The sequence below is a fragment of the Cupressus sempervirens genome, chromosome 3 (assembly GCF_028749045.1).
Source record: "Cupressus sempervirens isolate cs-2001-9-10 chromosome 3, ASM2874904v1, whole genome shotgun sequence".
NCBI classification, from domain to species: Eukaryota; Viridiplantae; Streptophyta; class Pinopsida; order Cupressales; family Cupressaceae; genus Cupressus; species Cupressus sempervirens.
Window position 1 is genome coordinate 243,539,033 of NC_143120.1, and position 21,773 is coordinate 243,560,805.

The following is a 21,773-nucleotide window of genomic DNA, read 5'->3' on the forward strand; positions in this document are numbered from 1 at the left end:
ATTCCATGAATAACCTAAAAAACATGATTAAGTTTGTTGCTCCAACCTGCAATAAGACAAAAACAGAAAATTGATTAGTAACCCAAAATCTTTCAAAATAAAAGCTTAACTATGGGAAAAAAAATTTTAACTTTTTTTGCTGTTTTTTCTACACGTAAAAATGCTTAGAAAGGTCTAAATCTTATGGAACCACTAAAAGTCAAATTCTGATTTATACTCTTTTTTTTAAAAAAAACTACAAAGTGTAGAAATAAAGATTTTAAAACAGAAATGCAACATAAACAGGTAGAGAGGACAGTTCAACAGGCAGAGATGCCAAAATTTGGAGACGCTGATCTACGAAAATGCCAATCTGCAAAGACGTTGAAACTCGTAGACGTCGAAACTCATAGATGACAGTCTAATGAAGAAGGCAGCTAGCGGTGTCAGAGATGACAATTGATGGATTACGGCAGTGGAGGCGACAGTTTGTGTTTTGAATAAGGAAATCGACCAGGTGGAAATGATGGTTAGAGGCGGAGACAATGATAAAAGCCAGGCAGAGACGCTGAAACTCAGAGACGCTAATCTATGCAGATGATAGAATGCACTTCGAAGACGAAAATTCAGGATTCGAAGACGACAGTCGTCCAGTCGAAGATGTTGATCTGCGGAGACAACACTGCGCAAAATTGGGTTTAAAACACACAGATTTTCTTCAAAAAAAAATTGGAATTTGATTTTTGAAGCTTTGTTTTTCTTCCTAATGCTTCCTTTAACCTGCAAGAACAAGATTAAATCCTACAACACACTCAAACAACAAGAAATATTAGATTATTAGCAAAAAACAATATATAGATAGAAATAGATAATTAAATAACCCATAGTGGGGTCCCATCAGGTGTGCCAAAATGTATATGAGAAATATGTTAGCAAGTAATACTAATCTATTAAGAGAACAAAAGCATTAACTAGCATAAAAACCATAACATTTAAGAGAGACAAAGTGAAACCCTCAAATGAGAATATGAGCCATGAGAATATGAGTCTATTATGTGGATGTGGGATGTATGCTCAAGGTTGTCAAAATAGCTTCAATGGAGATGAAAATAGCAAATTGGTAGCTTTGTGAGCTCTCAATTTGGCATTATAAGGGTATGGTTAAAGCTTTTGCTTCTCAAAACTAGCATTATAACTTTAGCTCAAAGGTTGTGATGAAATGGCTTGGGAGGAGATTCAATTTATAAGCTAAGGGCTTGAGGGATGGAGGGCTAAGATGGAAGGCAAGATGAAAGCTTAAGGAGGGCTAGGATGCACTCAAAGGGGAGCATATGGATTGTGCTTGTTTAGCATCAATCAGAGAGTGACACATGTCACAGGGTGAGTGGATGGAGGAAAAGGGATGGATGAGTCAACAAAGGAGGCTCAAGGGATAATATATTCATAAAGACCCTTCATTATGGCTTGTAAGAGCTTGTAAGAGTCTTTATGGCTTTTGTAAGGGCATTCATTTTTGGGTGGTTGGGATATTTTGGAGGAAGTTGAGATTGTTGACTTTCCTTGGCTTAGGAAAGTCTTAAGCTTGCTTAGGGAATGTGACAACATTAGGGGGTGGATTAGGCTTGGGTTTAGGATTAGATTAGGGATGTTAGAGATTTGCAAGTGGATGGCATTCATGAGGGTGGGTGAGTTAGTGGCTAAGCTTGGTTAGTATGGGTCGATGGGGTGGATTAGGCTAAAAAGAGGGTTTATGGATAAGTTAGGGGATATTAGCTTTGAGGGTTTTATTTATCAAATATATTTATTTAATAAATGGGGATTTTGGAATTAGATAGAAGAAGAGGATTTAATTGATAAATAATAGGTTATTTGATTTATCAAATAGGACTATAGATGATTAATTAAATTAATCAGCTAGGGGATGGCAAATGATTAATTAAATAGGAATTTAATTAATGATGCCTTTAGAGATAACTAAATAGGATTACCAAAGCAGTGTAATCAAATTTAGGTGTCTACACTAACAACTTTCGAAGCCATATAGCTTCACATGTTGCCATGCTAGCTGTTATGTATTCTCCTTCTGCTGAACTTAGAGCCACAGACTTTTGCTTCCTGCTGAACCAAGATACAACTCCTAATCCCAAATTGAAACAACACCCTAAAGTGCTCCTTTTTCCTATTGCACTTTCTGCCCAATCTGCGTCAGTATAGCCTATCAACCTGATACCTTCATGCCAAACATCTATGATCCCATACTCGACTGTACCACGCAAGTAACGTAGAACATGCTTAGCCGCTATCCAATGCATTCTCTTTGGTTCAACCATGAACTGACTAAGAGAGTTTACTACAAATGCTATATATGGTCTAGTGTTGACCAAATACATAAGCAAACCAATCAACGGTCTATATAAAGTGGGATCTACATCTTTCTCCTTAGTTGTATCTACCTTCCTCCAATTCGTGATCATGGGTGTAGACATGGCTTTGCAATCCTCCATCCTAAATTTCTTCAAGATTTCAATGCAATATTTCCCTTCACCAAGGAAAATCTCCCCATTTGTCTACCACACTTCCATGCCTAGAAAGTAGTGCATAAGTCCTAAATCCTTCATCTCGAACTCTTCTGTAATGTTCCTCTTGCAATCCACTATGAGCCCTAGTGAACCTGTAAGAAATAGGTCATCCACATAAAGAACAAGAATGAGAATCTCACCCCTAACCATCAAGTAGTAGAGGTTAGCATCTACTTCACTCTTCACAAAGCCCATTTTCTGCAAGTATGTATCAATGTGCTCATACCACGCTCTAGGAGCCTACTTGAGTCCATACAATGTTTTCTTCAATCTGCACACATGGGTCTCTTTGCTGTGTGCTAAAAAGCCTTCTGGTTTTTCTATGTATACCTCCTCTTTCAACTCACTATTAAGGAATGTTGTCTTGACATCCATTTGATGGATTTACCATCCCATCTATGCTGCAAGTGAGATTACAGCTCGTATAGAAGTATACCTGGTAACAAGAGCAAATGTCTCCTCATAGTCTATTCCCTCCTTCTGAGAGAACACCTTTGCCAAAAACCTCGCCTTGTATTTCTCGATGCTACCATTTGCACCGTGCTTTATCTTATAGATCCAGCGTGATCCAACTACAGCCCTATCTGTTGGTCTAGGTACTACCTCCCACACATCATTCTGCATTATTGAAGAATATTTCTCAACCATAGCATCTCGCCATACCTGATGTTCTGCAACTTCTTGATAGCTAGAAGGCTCACTATCTACCAATTGACTAACTAATGCCACATAGTCATTGAACTTGGCTAGTTGTCTTCGTTGTCTAGTACTCTTCCTAGGAGCTCCCACAAACTCCTGAGTATCCCTTTGTGTATCTGGAACCGCATGGTTCCTACTGCCAACTGTAGAGGATGAAATGTCAACCTCTAAGTCTTCTAGATGCATTTCCTATTGCACTTCTTGCTCCATACTCTATGAATCTTCACTAACTAATTCTACACTCGTACTGGCAACTGTACTTGAGCTTTGCTGCCCTTGATTTGGTCTTGGGGCTTCTGTTGGCTTCTCACTCTGATCATCTGCTCGTAACTCTCTCGATCTCTTAAATGCCTTGTCCTCCATGAACTTGACATCTCGTCTGACAATAATTCTTTTAGTCCCTGGAATGAAAATCCTATAAAGGCGACCACTCCTAACTCCAATAGTTATGGGTGATTTTCAATCCTTGTGCTTAATCAACACATGTGTCCCTCTAAAGAGTACATTATACCCCCTATCCTAAAGAACAGATACAGAAATCAAATTCATACCTAGGTCTGGCACATATAACACATCATGAAGTGGAATTATCTTTCCATTCTCCCACTGAAACTGAACAGTCCCTTTCCCAACAGGGTTGAGTTTGGACAAGTTTCCCATAGAAATTTGGATGTTGGTGTCCTCCTCCTTGTAATTGGAGAAGTACTCTCTAACTCCTGTCATATGAAATGACACACCACTATCTATATACCAAACACACTGTGAGGTTGAGCTAACCATACAAGCTATGAGTACAAACTCATCTTCCATTCTACTGGAGAGTTCTTTTGCACTTGCTGAAGCTGCCACCTGCTTCTTACCCTTCTTCCTCTCTGGGGAATCACTGACATAGTGGCCAAACTCGTGACATCCAAAGCACTTGACCTTAGAAAGGTCCTTCTTCTTCTTTTAACTTTGTGAATTTTATCCTTTGCTAGATCCCTTCTTGGCTTTCCCTTTACCCGCCAGGGCAACGTTCTCTTGTTCCACCTCATTTTTCTGACTCTTGTTGGCCCCATTGACAAGACTTAGTCTAAACTCCTCTTGAGTGAAATCAGTCCATAGTCAATCCCAACTTGGTAAAGTATCTCGTCCACTAACAACTTGAACAAAGACACTCCATTGTTTAGTAAACCCATTTAGGGCTATTCTAACTAGCTCATCATCACTAGGGCTATCTTCAACAGCTGCTAACTCATCCTTGACAAGTCTGAGCCTAGTGAGCTAACTTGTGATGTCTTCTCATTGATTCATTCAGGTATTCTTTAGCTTCCCTCTGAGAATCAAATTCCTGTTGGTGGTAGCATTCTGGTATAGATTCAGAATGTCATCCCACATTTTCTATGTTATATCTAGCTCTGAGATATGTGGAACAATATGATCCTTGACACCATCAAGGATAATCCTCCTCGCTTTGGCATCATCCTTCCTATATGCTGCAAGCTGTGTTGCATCTATTGGTACAAGTACAACACTGGTAGCATAATCCTTGATACCATTCTCTTCCAACAATAAAGAAATTTTGGCCTTCTAGACACCAAAATTTGAGGCACCATCCAATCTATCCTGATCTCTCAAACTAGCTGAAGCCATCTCAAGGGTTTAAAGCAATAATAAATCTAAAGAGATCAAAATTTCTTTCCTAGGGAAAAACTCTTCTACCCTTAACAATGCTCTGATACCATGTGAAAAATTTAACTATTGCAGTCACTGATTATTAATCTCCTATCATAAACGATTATTAAACTGCTAAAAAACAAATTCTCAGCTAATACCAAAAAATAACACAACTGCAACTTCACTTATAAAATACGAAAAGAAATGCACAACATAATGAACACAATATTTTCGGACAAATTGTCCTTGGAAAAGCCCCTAAGGGAAAACCAGTTCTACAGATGAGGAACTATAGTAAACTTTAGCAAATCAAGAGATACAAAATTCCTTGCCTCTCACTAGCAGAACTCCGACAACCTCCTAATTTCTCCCGTTGATATTTCCCACTTCTATCCCCACACTAACACTGCGCCCTTGCTAACACTGCAAGACAATTTTCTATTACTGCAAATTGCTTCTCCAAAAACTTGTCTCTCCAAATGACCCAATAACCTCTTTTTATACTACTACTGTTGGGAAACCAACGACCGAGATTAAATCAAACCAACGGCTGAGATTAAGACAAGTTGACAACCAATAATAGAATTGGTTGCAAGGTGTCCAAAAGGGAATCACTAAAATCAGTAAATAATTATCCTTGCAACAACCATTTACTAATTCTCGGCAAGTGGAAAAATAGTTGTCGAAACTACCCATAACTAATGCTACTATACATAGATAAGGATGAATAGCTGTCCAAGCTACCCATAAATACTACTACTATTTCTGGGTCAGAAATAACAGTTGTCCAACTAACAATAATTAACAGTCCCAAGCCTGCCTTGACACACACTCTCATCTGTTATTGATGAAACCTTACTTCTCCCGCCATATCATATCCACTCTTCATATTGATCAAATGCTTCATTGCAATCACACTTCAAAGTTGTTTTTACTAGATTTTATTTTCCACTTCTAACTTTTAGTTATGCTACCTTCGTTGTTTCTAAGTGTATCTTATATTTGTTAGAAATATATATGTAATATTTTCAGTATGCCAATAGAAGCAAGGTTTTCAACAAGAAACCATTTTCTACATTAGATTGCCTTTCTATATAGAAAAGGACTTTGTCCCTTTCATAGTCTAAAATAAGGAATTACAGCTAGATAGATTGCATATGCTCATTTGTTCATGTTTTACAGATAAATAGATAAACTTACCAAGCAAGATCTCATCGTTCTGATGCCAAAATGAGAGCAAAAGAACATTTAAACTCGAATAGACTTGATGTGATGCTTAAAATAATGCATATCATTGCCTTTATAAATCCATTTGTTTCCTCATAACTTTCTTATAGAAAGCAACTTCCCATTAACTATATTCATTAAATTTATTAATCTAAACTATATAACTAATCTAAACGAATGTAAAACTCCAACAACACTACCTTTTGTGGGGGATGAAAATTCACTATAATATTATATATTCATCGGTTGTGTACATCAATATTCTCCCAACTACATCATTTATTATTTAGTTACTATCCATGTGCTAGCTGAATTCCCTAATTGTATTCTATGTTCACGGTCCTTAATTTTGACAAGAATCTACTATAACACTTCATATTTCAGAGTTCTAATTATTCTTTGATAGCTAGGTGGCCTTTTCCTTTTTTATTTATTTACTTTGTCTAAAAAACACAAAAAAATCCATTATATGAATATCTATGCTATTGATTTTGAATTGTAACCATAGCTAATAAAGAAGCATTAGTATCACAACCAAATCATGTTCTAGACTGTGCACTAATATTACTACATATGGATATCCACAAGGGAGATCTATGGGCTGAACTTTGTTCTTTTACTTCTACAATACACAGTGATTCATAATAATATATGGAGAAAATTAGAAGCAAGAAAAAATCAAATATCAAAATAAGGGAAATAGAATAAAATGCACAATTTTTTCTACATATAGATAAATTAATTTATTTAATCAAACATTATTTATCACATGATCAAGTGTCAAATGATTGAATGATCATGGAAAAAAAATTCAATTCATCCTACCCATTTATCTAGAGTTATTTGGCATAATGGATTCCAGACAAAAATATAAGATCCACACCTACAATTAACAAATTCAATCTATATTTAGGATTCCTAATTTAATACTAGCTCTTCATCTAGAATATGAGACAAATGTTCATTTTTAGAAATCAAATGATTATCACATGTAGAAAGTTACAAATTAAAGAATATTGTTTTGTCTCATTTAAGGATCTCCAATTGTAGTTTGAACAACAACTAATCTTGTACACATGGGTAAATTATAGATCCAATATATATTCAAGGATATCTATTCTACATTATCCACTTGGTTGACCTATATGTGAAGTGGCCTTAAAGTGGATTAGCCTAGATTTTGCTTCTAAATTTTAAATATTTTTAAATGTCATGATTATGTTACTTAGTCCATTAGTACTTTAGTTTCTTTCTATCAAAATAAAAAATTATACAATCTCCTCCTTTCAATTACAACTACTAGAATTCATCTACAATACCACATTGAGAATGCTAAAACATCTATATCTAATTTATTTCATCATAGTCAACTTATTATCATGCTTGGATGATTATTGATTTCATCATAATTAACATTTTATATTTACCAATAAATAAGGGAAGAAGTCAAAATTACTTCAAATGAAAAGACACAATTAGGATGGGTTACAATTTGCATTGAATGTAATTCTCTCCATTAATAAATTTTTGAAGAGAGTGTAATATCATTCTTGACTGCAATGAAATTGATTTCATGAAATGTTGAGGGCATGAATGACCCCAATACACTCACTCTACTTATGTGCTAGATCTATGTTTCTATTGTAGATATATACCTAATTTATGAAGTCAAAACATCACCAGGTAAATTTGAGTCTACATTCAAGAAAAGCACAAAATTGAGTATTATCCATTTGTAAAAATTCCTAGCATTAAGAGGATCATTAATGCTATAAAATCTTAAATATCAATAGTTTTAGTGTTACTAACATTGAAGCATCCCTAAGGTAAGAGATCCAAACAAAATTATGATGGTTGTTATGCATGTTTTAACTAAATGTATGACATGAAATGTGTATAACCGAAGACTCATTTCAAGAAGAAGAACATAGACCTCAGCTTGATTTCCCCCATAGTCCCATGATGAATTCTACTTTTGAGGATAATGGTGTAGAAGCACATTAGTACTTGTCAAAGTCCCTACCATTTTTTTTTGATTGACCCTTAAATCAGTCCTAGAATGTAATAGGGGCTCAATAGAAGCTCAAGGTAATATCCAAATATCTTTTGGAAAATTTATGGAGTCAAGTTGTCAAAGTTTCATTATTTATAGGGAAAAGTATCCATATTACCCTAGTTTCTTGCAAAAGTGATGTTACCAAGGCAAAAATGATGAGTGGTGGTGACGGCTATAAATAGAGGGAAGTTATATGTGTTTCCAACAACGATAAAAAAAACATAGAACTAAAGATATCCAAGGGAATAAAAGAGAATTAGGGCAATTGGAAGAGAACTTAGAGTTGAGGTGAGTCAAAAAATAAAATAGATAAAGATAGGGAATTCAAAAGAAAATGTGAGCTGATTATATACATTTTCTTGTATTCTCTTTGTAGGGGAGATGATGATGATGATGATTACAACACTTGGGATAACTCAAAATTCAAGTGACTTAAGTTTTTACTTTCTTTGAATAACTAAAAATTCAACATCTTTCAATTAACATAGAGATGGGATTTAACCCTTCTTTTTATTTTTTCCAAACTTATTCAATCAACCAAACTTTTAAAAGTGATTTCCATACTAAGTGCCATTTAAAACCATTCTAAATTAAGAGCTACATCGAGCTAGAGTTTCTACGATTTCCAATGAGGAAATTGTTACAAAATTTAGGTTTATATAGACTACAACTACAATTTAAAAATACGAGAAAAGATTAGTATTGGAGTTGGCCTCGAGATAATGACAATAGTATAAAGAAAGGACCATATTTGTATTCATGGTCATGAACCAAATGAATCCCTAAGAAGGAGAGGAAGTCTTGTTGATGTCATTTGATGAAGTTTTGAACTGAAAGATTGGCCTTGACCACATTTTCTTTATATATCACCCATATTAGAGTTTGCATACCATGTAGTTAGACACATACCTAAGACCTCAAAAATATTATTGAACATCCAAAAGGGTATGTGGTTAGGATTTTTTTCATGGGGTTATTTTTCTTTCTTTTAAACTAGAGTCTAGAAACCTCAAACAAAGGCCTAATTCCTGACCTAAAAGTTCTTGCTGACCTTAATAGAAAGATCAAGCAATTTGTAAGAAAAATATTATGAAATGAAGCTAAATGTAATGTTCTACATTTGAATTTTTTGATTTAGAATCCCTAGCCTCCTACAACGTAAATTTTGTAGGAATCTAGTAAGTTGAAGCATAAGCTTATCCTAGTGAGCTTAAACAACAAGGAATTATGCTTGAGCTTATAGAGAAGCTCTGAGAGAGGATATATAAATTTGCTCAAATATCCTAATATAATAGGGTTTGGTACTTGGATACAATCCCTAGAGTGTCCTAGAAGTGATGAAGAGAAATATTAGAAATCTTAGTGATATAGCCTCCCTATCAAATTTCTATTAGAGCCTAAAAGATTTGGGTTAAGTTAATTGCTTGTCAGCTCTAGAATTAGTGAGATATAGAATCATGGAGACCAATATTGAACTGGAAAAGATGGTATATGATCAAGAGGAAGATAATAGACTCCTGAAAGAAAATCTTTATGAGTTAAAAATGAAGTTTGGTGAGGTTGAAAATAAGATAGAAAGAGTAACACTAAAGGTCATTTTGAAAGAGATAAAAACAAGGAAAAAGAGATTACAATGGAGGATGAAGTTCTTGAAATAGATCATGTATTACAAAAAGAACCCTTAATTAGAGAAATAAAGGTCTTGGGAGGAAAAAATAATACAAGAAGGAGTATACTTGTTCATTGAATAGAGGTCATGGATTCTATAGAGGATCTAGAAAACTAGTTTAAGTGTGAACATAAGATATTCAAGCTCTGTTGAATAAATTTACAGACATAAGAAATGGTGAGATTGTGCTTGTCTACTTCACTACAATGAGGTTGATTTTATACAATATTACGTGAATGGATTCCCCTCACAAACTCACTTAGATTAAGTGCTATACTGATACTGTGATTACTGACATATTCCTACTTTAGTAAATCAAAACATCACAAGAAAAAATTGAGCCTACAATCAAGAAATGGGAAAAATGGATGAATTGATATTGATAAACCATATATCATTAAGTATCATATTCTAAATCTCTATGGATATGGTTGAATTGCGAAAGAATTTTCAGGGATATCTCGAGGAACTTGATAGTGTTTCAGAGGAAAAAACAACCTAATTGTCAAACTTAAAGGTGCACAAGATTTCATTCAAAATTTGAAAGTGAAAATTTAATCATCTAGATGAAAAAATAAAGAGTAATGTGCTCAGATCAAGGATAGTAAAGTAGTTTCAAGCCTAAAGAAGAAGAATAAAATTGGTAACATGAACTTGAAATTACAAATTCAAAGATTAGCATGATGGTTCAAGATGAGAAGACAAGCTAGCCAAATTTGATATTTAAGAATGCAGCTATGAAATCCAAACTTTCCAAAGTGACATATGAACTTGAGACTATGAAGTTACAATATTAAAAAATTTGAGAAGAAACGCAAACAAAGCAATATATTGAGAAATTATACTCTAGCACTTAGAATGTTGATGAGAACATTATGGCACAAAGATATGATACTTGGGTTGATATTTAAGAATGCAGCTATGAAATCCAAACTTTCCAAAGTGACATATGAACTTGAGACTATGAAGTTACAATATTAAAAAAATTGAGAAGTAACACAAACAAAGCAATATATTGAGAAATTATACTCTAGCACTTAGAATGTTGATGAGAACATTATGGCACAAAGATATGATACTTGGGTTAAGTTAATTGCTTGTCAGTTCTAGAATCAGTGAGATATAGAATCGTGGAGACCAATGATTCTATATCTCACTGATTCTAGAACTGACAAGCAATTATATATTGAATCTTTTTCTTACGATGACCATATCTCTCTTGGTTAGTGCCTCTATCTCTATATTCATTAATAATTTTTATATTTCATTCAATACTCATGTATAAAATCGAGAGAAGAAGAATAAATGATTAGTGCATAAGTGTATGACATATGTAGCCAAAAAGTACAATAGCCTATACTGCCTGCAAGATTCATGAAAGCCACATTGTAGTTATCCTTGAGTGAATTGTTAGACAAAAATACGCGACATCTTTCTCACTTGGGCATTGTGAGGAGTGGGAAAGATAACTGTGAGCAAAAGTATCCATCGATAGTAAGTAGCATATGAAAGCAAGGAAGAGGATTTTCAAATTTGTAAAGACTATATTAAAATGAAAAATTTGCTATCCTAGTCAGAATTATTGAAGGGAGAGAGCAAAAAAATTGAAGGCCAAGGGTAAGTTAAAAGTATGCTTGATTTTATTCATACACAGAGAGAGAGTGGGTGCACATACATCTATACCTAATAGTTAGAAACTCATGCCATCTATATAGATTAGGAGTACAACATCTATGATAAGCTTTAGAGAAATCTAATAAAATTAATATAAATGCCATCTATATAGATTAGGAGTACAACATCTACGATAAGCTTTGGAGAAATGTAATAAAATTAATATAAAGGTTGAGTAATGAAAACACCCTTACACAAGTAATATGTATATCCCATGTATTGAATTTGTTTTTAAAATTATAATATTGAGTGATATGAAGCATTTAGTTTATCTATTCATTTATTTATTTCATATAATGATCTCAATGTATTTTACATGTATTTATTACAATATCTCACTATATCACTCTATATATCACATATTCTCTTTATATTTCATTCCTCATTGTCTGATTGTATTCTCTACTTATCTATGGTACATAGTTGTTCATTAAATAATTCAAGGTTGGTCTTGATGTTTATGGTTGTGTTTCCCTAGTATTATGGCAAGTTCTTTCTATGGGAACTTCAATATTATTCTTTTAAATTTTAGTCTCTATGATTGGTGCTATGTTGACATATAGTAGGTTCTATGATTTCAATCATACACATCAATTAGGATGTTCATTTTATGTGTTTTAGCCTAAAGACAGTACTATGTATTTTTACTATGAATGTCATCTCTTTCTTCAGTTTCAAACATACTAGCTTTGTTTTTGCAAGATCCTTACTGCGCACTATTCTAGATAGAATTGACAAGTTAAGAATGTAGAAATTAGAAAAAATTCTTAGAAGTTAGCCGTGAGAAAAGAAACTCTAAAATAAGATTGCCAACAGAACTAAGTGTATGAATGTGCCATTTAAAAACTTACGTTTATATAAGGAAAAACTACATTAAAACAGGCTTTAAAAATTAATAACAAAAAGAACTCTAAATATGATAATAATTTAATCAGACATTGTTAAACTTATAAATTAGTAGATTGTAATTACATTGAGAGACGGAAAGTAGAAAGCATGACAGCCTGCCTATACTGTATGCGAGATGCATGAAAGCTGCATTGTAGATATCCTAGGGGGAATAGTTAAAAGAGAATACAGAATTCAGATTTGGAAATGAAAGGAATAGGAAAGATATATGCAAGCATGTCCGGTTAAACTTGAGTATTAGTTGGCGGGTTGTAGCGTATGAGAGTAGATAATTTAGGTCGTATCAATGCCAAGAAGTGGATTCTCAAATCTGGAAAGACTATATTAAATTAGAAACGTAGCCATCTCAATTGGACAGTAGGAGTAGAGGGTCTTGCGTGTACGTTGCAACCCTGATAATCACGGCCAGGAAAGGGATGTCACCAATGCAAAAATCGCTAGTGGTGGTGGCGGCGATAAATAGAGGGAAGCCATATGTGATTCCAACAGCAACAGCAATAGCAGCGCACAGCTGAAGATATCCGAGAGAATAGAAGAGAATTAGGGCAATTGGCAGAGAACTCAGAAGTAAGTTGAGTTAAAGAAATAAATAGATGGTGACAGGGAATTCAAAGAGAAATCTGAGCTGATTATATACATTTTCTTGTCTTTGGTTATGCTGGGGAAATGATGACGAGGACGATGATAGCGCTTGGATTAATGCTTCTGTTGAGCTGCACGGCCATATCCATAGCGGAATGTACGAGGCTCGGGGATGTTGTGGGAATCCTGACATCGTGTAATCTGGCAACTCCCACGAGTGCAATCGAGAGCACAGTTTTGATTGCTGCAAGTCAGGGAGGAGATACCCGCAATAGAAGTGCTCGCACCCGGTGACGGACAGCACTCCCGCCAAGCTGACACTGAATGGTTTCGCCAAGGGAGAAGACGGAGGAGGGCCTTCTGAGTGCGATGGGGACTACCACAATGACAACTCTCTTGTCGTCGCTCTCTCTACTGGATGGTACGCCGGTAGTAGCCGGCGCCACGACTTCATAGTTATCACCAATCCAGACAATGGACGAACTTCGAGGGCCATGGTGATGGACGAGTGCGACTCCATGTCTGGGTGTGACGAGGATCACGACTTCCAACTCCCTTGCAACAACAACATCGTCGATGCCTCCCCTGGCGTCTGGAAGGCCCTCGGAGTCCACAACCCCGACGACGTTGGCCAGATAAACATCACCTAGTCCCAAGCTTGACTTGATGCACACTCTCGTCTGTTATTGATGAAACCTTTACTCCTCGGTCCATATACACTGTCCATATTGATCGAATACTTCATTGGAATTGCATTTCAAAGTTGGTTTTACTAGATTTTGCTTCTCAATTCCAACTTTTGGTTATGCTAGCTGGATTGTTTCTACTTGTATCTGATATTTATTTCAAAATAAATATATGACTGGCAGGAGGCTAAAGTTTTCACATGTTTCTTCATATTAATTCAGTTCTTTGGAATTACAACACCAACTATTTATCCTATGGTTTAGGCTATTTTTTCTATTAAACTTATTTTTTGTTTTTTTTTTTTCATTTACAATAGGGTTTTGTCTTAGTGATCCTTTTCTTTTTAGATGAAAAAATTAGAGAAAACTCATGATTGCTAAAAAAATATGACAATTGACATTTTATAAACATTCTACTACATATAATTATAAGTATTGCACAGTCTAGGTGTCTTTACCATCCTTCCACATGTTACATTAATCTTTTACATCTTGCATATGCCTATTTGGAAGTAATTTCGGTGGCCTATTTTCCTACCTACACTTTGCAAACATGCTATATTTATTTTCATGCTGCTTTTTTGGGATACATTTGAACAATTTTGTATCATACTCATTGGCTCCTTGCCATTTTGTGGGTAGTCTTTGTTTTTTTCTTCACACAAAATTGTGAGCAAATTCATTCTCTACCAATAGAGTGTAGCAAGGTGTACCATCTACAAATGGAGCTATGCATGAATGCATAATGATAAATGGGGGTTTGTGAGTCATAGAGCATGGAACTATGCATGAATGTATGTTTATTATGTTGGAGTTTCAATAATTTACTAAGCAAGTGATTCTTTTGTTCTAGCATTACTTGTAGAAAGACCAACATTAGTACATAAGCAATAGTTTATTAAGTGATAATAGCATTAGACTTGGCATCTGCACCAGCAATGAGAAATTCAGCAGAAGCAAGTTTGGTTATTGTAGCTTTAGCAATAGATCGATATATAGTACTCGATCCACTTGCACATTTGGCATGCTAAGAAACTTGCCCAACAATGATTAATTTTATTTACTCTCAAGTCAACATATGATCAATTCATATGACGATGGAGTATAATTTTTATTCATCTATCTCAATAATGTTGAGAGAATGTATTGAATTCTATTTCAATCAAGACATTACACAGGCGGCTGGCTTGCTCAGGGTACATTTCCATGTCTTCTTCATGCACGAACACTCATTTGATAAATACCCTAGTTATATGTATTTTTAAGTTATTTCATGTGTTAATCAACTCTTTTGGGTATGAATTTGATAGGGATGCAATGTTTCAGTGCTGCTAAATGGAAATTGAAATGACTGGGTGAGTTCGCCAAATGTATCACAGCTGCGAGCAATGGCATTTATAATATTGAATGACATAAAAGAAAGAGTGGAAGCAACTTGTAGTGGAATTGTGATCAGTTTTGATTTGGAGTTTTGGATTTATTTTTCTATATGCTTGTCTTCACTCCATTTTGTTTGCTTTTCATATTGAAATGCTATTATTATTTACATAGAAAGTTTCATTTGTTTATGTTTCTTAAACCATTCCAATCCGGTGGTACTTTCCCAATTAAGAGTGATCATTCCAGCTACTAGTGCTGCAAGATGCTATCACCATTCCTATACTACCACACCATTCATCCCCAATACCTTTAAATATCCATGAGGAGGTGTTGGTCTTAGGAATCCACCCAATCCTATTGGTATTTCGGCATCACTTTCATAGTGTGGAACAAGCAACAATAGATGGAAATGAAAATATAATACAATTTGTGATAGCTTGATGAAAGATAAGTTGCATCATTGTCACTCAAAGTTGTATTAGAAACACTACTATATATTTTCTATTGGCCAAAGATATCTTATATATATTTAAACTTAGTTGATCAGTCTCTAGATATTGTTTAGTCGTCAACTTGCCAAGGCCAATCTCCAAATTCTTTCCTCCTATCCAAATAAAGGTAGGTACTATAGCCACATGCAGCCCTAGTTTCTATAATATAGATATAGAAATAATAATATTAAAGATTAAGGCTAACATAAACTTGACACTAAAAATCAAATTAAATTTTTAATAAAAGTTAATAAAAGATAAGACATGGTTAAATGATAACAAAGGTTATAAAAAAATGCCTAACATTACTGCCAGGAATTAACTCTTCAATTTTTTTAAAGAATCTTTGTGACCAACTACCATTATAATTATTACATGTGAAATGTTCTTCACCTTGAGCTCAAATATTCCAACACAAGTATTGCAAACTTCTCATTGAAAATATTTTGTACCCTTGTTGGAGGGATTCCAAAGATGAATGTAGCAAATAATGAGTTAAAAATGATGCTCCAAAATAGATGATATCTTCTTTTGATCATATCCTCAATTACATATGTCATTAATTCAACTCACAACATGCTGATAAAAAATACATCTTTCATGCATTGTGAATACATTTCTAACCACAAGTTAGCCACTTCTAGTGACTTAAGTTTTTACTTTCTTTGAATAATTCAAAATTCAACATTTTGTCAAAGGGTGCTTGGTCTATTGGTGAAGTTGAAAGGCTCACAAAGAGTCCACCAGGGATCAAGTAATGCTAAGTGCAAGGCCCTAGCATCTAAAAGGGATGAGGCTAGGATTGTGCCCCATGTGAATTTGGCAGAATGGATACCCCTCAGTCTTTGGTTCTTAACCAAAGAGACTAGGCAAAAAATTTGAATCTCCATAAATAAAATAAAAAACCCAACATTCTTTATTTAACATGAAGCTGGGATTTAACCCCTCTTTTTAATTTTTCCAAAGTTATTTAATTAGCCAAAAAATTTAAAGCGATGCCCATAATAAATAACATTGAACATGTATATTATTTGTACCCTTAGAATGATATGCAAAATTGTTACTATATACTTAGTCGAGACACTTGTTTGAAACCAAATACTCAGCTTTGATATGAATACATTTATAGATTTGAAAGTCAAAGAAATTTAAAGGAAAATAGAACTTATGTTAAAAATGATTATTAATTAAACTTTTATTATATAAACTTTGTGAAAATGAATAGTATAATAAAATTAATGACCACATAGAGGTTGGCGTAGATCCTCTTTGGCATTTATATCAAACCAGATTGATTTCATTAATTGTATATCAAATTGAATCAGTCAACCCTATACTGAAAAGCTAAAGTTATGTAAATGTGTCTACATATCCTAATAAAAAATACTAAATTTGTAATGTAAACAAAAATAATACAAATATCAAACCCATAGTATCTCATGTTGAAAACTATAATGCTAAATTTTAATGTTATTGTGCAATAAATCTTCACATTCATCTATTAAAAAAACTTTCATCTATTACATGGCAACCTTCTTACTAGTGCCCTCCTCCTAGTCATAATAAGAAATAAAAAACCACAAACATTTCATAAAAAAATAGAACAATATCTTAGTCATTGTTCCCTGACGAAATTTTAAAAAATTTAATCAAATTAGGTAAAGTGACATCTAACATTGAACATTAAAATAATTAATAATTTATCAAATTGGGGTAGTGTTGTGAGTACAAAGTCTTCACTATGTGCCCAAATGCATCCAATGTTTTGAATTCTTGAAATAGGAGCTACATGACATAAGTTGTGCTATTTTAAAGTTATTACATCAATTTTATATTATTTAAAACTAAATTAAATTTTTTTTAAAAAAAATCTCAACTCTGCAATAAGTTTATGGTTAGGGTCAATGCTTTATTCCTCCTTGTCAACATCCTAGCTTAATTTCCCAACCATAACTTTTGTGAAGAGGTTGTAGGTTAATGGTCATAATTTCAAATTATGAGGAAGCAAAGACAAATGTTAAAGTTATGGGCCAACACTTTACATTGTTTAGTTCATTTCATCTTTTTTGCCAACCAAAACTTTTGAGAAAAGGCTATGGGTTAGATTTGTGCCCTAATACTTATCTAAGATCAAATTTCAAAATCAAAAACTCCAACACAATTACCATCATTTTCATTAATTTGGCAACTATCTACTAGAAAATATAAATGACTTGTTGAACATATTTCAAACTTAAGAGAAATACATAGAGAAGATGTAAAAAACTATTCCGTCAATAATTTCATAATTGTAGAGCCAAAAGCATGAGCTATTAAGAAAGAACATATATGCTAATAGAGAGATGATAAACAAGTGAAAGTGTAGGGTCTTAGAAAATAATTAGTGCCAAGAAGTAAACTACTAATAAAAACTTTGTCATATTATTTTAATTTGAATAGGTTTTCTGTGGTTCTAACAAGGCAATTACTTGTGAAAAAGTAGGACAAACACAATTAGAGAAAATATTGAGGAATTCTTAAACTGTGGCCAACTTTTTAGTAATAAGTGGTTTGATTGACTAAAAGATGATGGTAATAGATAAAGCTATGAAACCTTTGTAATGGTATCAAATTCCTTTTCACATGAACAAATTGGAGCATACATTGTTTGACAATTAATTAAAAATTCATGTTTGAAACAAATTCACACTTTGATATGAATGTGGGAGTCACAAATAAGACATCAATTCTTTTGAAAAATTGGGCCCATCACTTTTCATCTTAACTACCATTTTAATATCCTTCATAATTTATATTGTCCTATATCCATAACATTTTTTTTGAGTTTTCTACATAAACTTATATCAACCATTATTTTTAATATCTTTAATAGATTAAACCTAACTACCCCAAATCTAAAATATTTTCAAAACTCCAATCACATTTTTCAAAAGATAGATTACTAGACTCTAAAGAATTGCGACATATTGTCCACTATTAGATAAAACCAAATTTATTACCCTTTCAACTATAATTTCTCCTATAAAAATTACACCCATAAAAATCCTACTAGATCTATTCTATTATTTCATTTAGAGTGAGAACTAGTCTTTTTCTTGTGTGCATGCATGTGTGTGTTAAACTTGTGCAATTATAAAGATTATCATAATATGGAGTAATACTTAGTCATTAATTTATTAATTGTCATATTCCTTTCATATAATTGTCTAAATTTATTTTTCATATATTTATTGCAATATCTTGTTATTCTCTAAACTTTTAGTCTCTATGATTGGTGTATGGTTTATGTTCTTTGGTTTCAATCAATATACAAACATTAGACTTCCCTTTTAACATGTTTCAGCCTACATAGAGTGCTATCTATTTGCATGGCCAATATCATCTATTTCTTGTCCTTGAGACATTCTAGCTTTATCTTTGCCACACCACTAAAATGAACTGTTCTACATCAAATTGACAAGTGAAGGATGTAGAGATATAAGCAATTCTCATTAATTAATGGTAAAAGAAAAATAAAACTAAAATAGAATTACCAATTGAATTAAGAGTGGATAAAAATGCCACTTAAAAGCTTGTATTTGTATAAGAAAAAACTTGAGATAAGAATAATAAATGATTAGACTGTAAGTGTATTGAGATATATAGCCAGAAAGGACAATAGCCTATACTGCTGGCGAGATTCATGAAAGGCACATTGTAGTTATCCCAGAGTGAATTGTTAGGCAAGAACACAAGACATCTTTCTCACTTGGGAATTGATAGGAATGGGAAAGATAAGTGCAAGGAAAAGTATCCGTTGGCTGTATGTAGTGTATGAGAGTTGATAATTTGGGGCGTATGAATAGCAAGGAATAGGGTTTTCAAATATGGAAAGACTATATTAAAATGAAAAAGTTGCCATCTTAGTTGGAATTACGCAAGGGAGAGAGCAATTAAAGTGAAGGCCAAGGGTCATAATTTAAAACTACGTATGCCTCCCTTGACATCTGGAAGGCCCTCGGAATCCACAACCCCAATGACATTGGCCAGATGACCGTCACCTGGTCCCAAGCCTAACTTGACGCATGCTCATCTATTATTGATGAAACCTTTTTTTCTAGCTCCATATCCATTATTCATATTGATTGAATGTTTCATTGCAATCACACTTCAAAGTTGGTTTTACTAGATTTTTCTTCGCAAATCTAACTTTTGGTTATGCTAGCTGGGCTTTTTGTACTTGTATCTAATATTTATTTCAAATAGATATGCAATATTTTAAGGATGCTCTATTTATCTAGCTTTTACTGAATTAGTGTCAAACTGCTCTAATATTTCAACTGAACAACATGTTCCCCTTAACAATAATAATTATAAACATGTTAACAAAGTGTCTTTGATAAACAAATACCATTCTCTTGAGGATTGCTTTAAAAGCTTTCAAGCAAATGCAATTGACAAATGTAAAGGCAAGTGTCCTTCCTGCATGTGTCTAAATGGAGACTTTCAATAGGGTCTTTACATCCATTGAAGCATAATCAGCTATTATAACTAGAAATGCTATGTTGTGAACCCATATAGTATGTGGAATCATTGGAAGATTTAAATTATTTGATAGAACTTTCAGTGTAAATATTTAAATAATTATTTGTTTGATAAGATTGTATTTTACTAATAATTTAATTCCTTTTTTAAATTTTGAAATATAAAAATATATAATTCTTTTTTTTGTTTTAAATTCTTTTTTACATAAATATATAAATATAGAATTGAGTCTTCTTAGCTTGTAGCTTAAATAAAAGATTATACACTTATTAATGAAAAAAATGGTTTCATTTCTTCATGTTCTATAACTTACCAAATTTTGGTATTATTGAGGATGATTCTCTTACAATGAACATTGGAATCTACAATCATAATTTTGCGTTCATATGTTCCACATTGATTGATCTCTATGAAAGTATTTAATAAGTACACTTGTAGAAAGACTTGAGAAAGCATGCTTGTAGATTATAATAGATTTAGATGTTCCACTATTGGGCAAATTACAATAACATTTAAGCTATAAACACAAAAGAAAAATAGTAGACATGTTTTAATAATTCAACATGTTTTAACCACCATAATGCAAATAATTTTATATACTTTTATAAACTCAGTAATAAACTAAGAAAGGAGTTGGAGAAAACACTTCAAAAAGAAAAAGAAAAAAAAATGAAAAAAAAAAAAACAAAGACTAGAACAAGGCATCAAGCTGTACCAGTGCTCTTATATGAATGGTTGAAGAACAATATTAACCTTGGCTAACATAACATAAATGTTAAGATAATCAATTAAGAGTTGTGACATTTTACATTATTTACTAATAAGAATAACTAAATTTATATGTTGAAAATGTTTAAATACATGATTGCACAAAATAACTAAATCTGTAGAGTGAGTAGCTCAAAATGTTCATGTTGAAAATAGAAGTTGAGGCATACTTTGTAATATCATTTGGAACAAATAAGCAACCACCCTTCCTTGATCCAAAAATCTTAGAAAATACTATAACAATCTCAAATTTTTGTTACTAGCTAAAAATGATCAAGCTTCCAGTGAAAGACATGGCATAAATCAAAATAGTAGGTAGAAAAAATAGCATTTTGGTGTGGTTTTTCAACTTTTCAAAAAATTTATATAGATTGGTACTATGCAATTAGAAAATTGTTAGATCTATAGACTATAGTCCCAAATAGTGGTTAGCCACTTCCCTCTTCATACTCTTAAGTTCCTCATCAAAAGAGTGAAACATTAAACTTGGCCCTAATTTAATTATCTTTAAAGAGGTGAGCAGGCACATCAAGTGACATGGCTATAACAAATAGCTTGAATATCGATATCTAGAGTGGGAAAGAACATTATAGAGCTATTGAAAATAATGAAAAATTGATTGAAGAATGTGTTAATCATTAGTCTCAAATAAATAAATAAGTAGAGAAAATGATTACTGACGATAATGGACAAAATGTAAGTGCAAATCTTTGATGAAAATATTTTACTCACAAAAGGATCAAAATTTAGTTTAAGTCTTTCAGCTAAATTATATTAATACAATTCCTTTTGTTCAATTATTCAACATTTTTTGCATAAATTTACATGGTTGAACTTAGACTGATTATACATGAGTAATAAAAATAAATAAAAAATTTCCCCATTCAATTTATA

At 33.1% G+C, this 21,773-nt stretch overlaps 1 pseudogene; it reads left to right on the top strand.

The window, feature by feature from the left end:
• The first annotated feature begins 13,117 nt into the window (after positions 1-13,117).
• On the top strand, positions 13,118-13,680 carry LOC149565766 (kiwellin-1-like; annotated as a pseudogene).
• The last annotated feature ends 8,093 nt before the right edge of the window (positions 13,681-21,773 follow it).